Source organism: Penaeus monodon, chromosome 25 (assembly GCF_015228065.2).
Source record: "Penaeus monodon isolate SGIC_2016 chromosome 25, NSTDA_Pmon_1, whole genome shotgun sequence".
NCBI lineage: Eukaryota > Metazoa > Arthropoda > Malacostraca > Decapoda > Penaeidae > Penaeus > Penaeus monodon.
Window position 1 is genome coordinate 4,411,565 of NC_051410.1, and position 427 is coordinate 4,411,991.

A 427-nucleotide genomic window follows, 5' to 3' on the forward strand; every position below is an offset into this window, starting at 1 on the left:
CATTTCCATCATCTTTTCGTGATACACACTTGTTTGGGACGGCAGTGAACAATTCCTGCAACTAATTATGCATTGGTATTGTTCAGTGTTGAGACCTACTGAGCCACTATAGTTTCGGAGGCTGATTGGAAGCAAGTTAGTAATTCTAATTCTAATTGATTAACTTTGTTCAATCGTTACATTCTGATTAAAACAATTCCCATGATGCATCATTCCACTATTCCGTAGCTACCAGAAGTGAAAGGTTTTAGCATTACAATAGAAAATACCCTTCTCATCAAGTCAAGGAAAGTCACTAAAAGGCAGTAGTCTCATGTCTCGCTTCGTCTGGCATCTGGCTGGGCAATTACCAAACGGTCCTAATACTGATTTTTGTAAGGTTAGATCTTTTAGAGAAAGACATAACATGCTTCGAGATGGTTACTCT